The 2,028-nt window shown below is 39.0% G+C and overlaps 1 long non-coding RNA gene across 1 annotated transcript; it reads left to right on the top strand.

Annotated features, from left to right (window-relative positions):
- On the top strand, positions 1-1,763 carry LOC130519691 (uncharacterized). Its single transcript, XR_008948430.1, has 3 exons — positions 1-125; positions 451-554; positions 1,194-1,763. It is a non-coding gene; the product is annotated as an uncharacterized LOC130519691 (long non-coding RNA).
- Positions 1,764-2,028: the final 265 nt, after the last annotated feature.

Genomic DNA, 2,028 nt, shown 5'->3' with positions numbered 1-2,028 from the left:
CACACTGAAGGCACGAGCAGACAAAATCAACACAAACACAGCTTGGATTAAAAGCAACTTTCTTCTTCATGGAACTGAAGAAAAGATTTGACAAATACAGCTGAGCATCAACAACAGATGCTGATGTGAGAATGTTTGCATTTTTAAACTGGATTCAGCAGTTTTAGCTTTAAAAAGACAATTTCTTGGAAACTTTTAGAGCTGACTTTGTAAAATGTTATTCATTTTAAATAACTTGAAATTGCATTTTCTTAAAGCATAATTTAAATGTAGAATGAGAATATTGTAACTGATCCACATCAGTTTTGATCATGTAAAGAGACTGATGTGTAAAAGTGATCAAATCATTCAAATGCAAAGAGAAATTTCACTTTAAATCTATTGAAAATGTTGGTGCATTAAATCACTGGTAATAAGCCATTTTTGAGAGAAAAAGATGTGAATTTTCAGTGGGTAGCTGCTTGTTGACAGTGAGGAGGTTTTTGTACGACCACTTGATGAGTTTGTATCACTGTGGTACACGTTTGGTGGAGGAACCAAACTCATCATATTCTGTAAGTAAATTAATCTTTACTGTTCAAAACATGTCAACAGTTTTTAATTTTACCAAAGACAAAGAACATTATTTAACGTCATCATATTTTATAGATTTTGTTTGTTTGTAGGATTGTTAAGTTTGTGTTGTAAAACCTGAATCAGCGAATTTGAAAAGTCTGGTTATATTTCAGTTAAATTAACAGGAGACTGTTAATGTTGATTCTTGGAGAATTTCATGTGTGATTAATAATCGTAAACTTTATTAGTTGTTAATGTTTGAGAAAGCGTGTCCAAGATTTACTTTCATCTGATTTTAATGTGTAAAATATTTCACAGTTTCACTGATTTTATTATCTTTAATGATCTAAAATCTGAATACGATGTAATTCGATAAATGTAAAATGTGCAGAGATTTTAGTTTGAGTCGATCGTTTGTTCGTTTAAAGCTGAGAAAGGGAAGTGAAACAGACAGATGTCAAAGTCTGTAACTGAACACACATTTATTTCAAGCCAGTCACTAAAGACGTGAATTATTTACTGCTTTAACTCAATATTAAACAGAGCAAACACTGATTAAGGACGTATGATTGAAGTGTAGCTGTAAATATGTCAGATGCAGTCAGAGTTGACGTGCGTGTCTCTGCTCTCCCCTCCAGCCGGCACCGCGACCAGACCCTCCGTCTCTCTGCTCTCCCCCTCCTCTGAGCAGCTCCCTGGGGGCTCGGCCACGCTGGCCTGCCTGCTGACCAAGTACTCTCCTCAGGGAGCCCAGGTGAGCTGGGAGGTGGACGGTACGGAGGTGACAGAGGGCGTCCTGACCACCTCAGAGGAGGAGAAGAGCGGAAGCTACAGCAGCGTCAGCACCCTGACCCTGAGCAAGGAGAGCTGGATGAAAGGAGAGAATTACTCCTGCAAGGTCAACCATCATGGCCACGTTCAGAGCCCGTCCATCTCAGGAGCCAGTGTAAAGGCTAGAGGGGCTGGATGAAGCCCAGCACAGGAGGTGTGTGTGTGGGGAGAGCAGGAGGAACACGGCTGCTGCTCTGATCAAGATGACTTTAATGTTTGTAGTTTGTGTGTCAGAGAACAACACGGCTGTCACGTCTGACACAATCACGTGTGTAGCTCAGCAGCTAGATGTGAGAGCGCTAAATCATTGTCATGTTGCTCCTGTGGTGATGATGATGATGATGATGTTGCTATTAAAGCTTGAAGTGATGAAGACATTTCTGCTTGGTTGTTTATCTTCACTGATACTATTTTCAAATAAAGCATCACAATCTGGTCATCAACCATCTTTACTCCACATTTGTCTTTAGTTTTTGTCTGTTTTCAACAGGAAAATTTGGAAGAACTCAGACAATCCTGGTTGAAGAAGGTGAAATATCCCAGTATCGAAATATAATAAATCATGTTAAAAGAGATGGTTACAGCTCGTTGTAGATTGATTTATATCATGAATATGAACATGAATGTGTTTCAGGGCTGATA

This window comes from Takifugu flavidus, unplaced genomic scaffold (assembly GCF_003711565.1).
Source record: "Takifugu flavidus isolate HTHZ2018 unplaced genomic scaffold, ASM371156v2 ctg1096, whole genome shotgun sequence".
In the NCBI taxonomy this organism is placed as follows: Eukaryota; Metazoa; Chordata; class Actinopteri; order Tetraodontiformes; family Tetraodontidae; genus Takifugu; species Takifugu flavidus.
The sequence above is the reverse complement of the archived record's forward strand: the minus strand, read 5'-3'. Positions and strand labels throughout refer to the sequence as shown.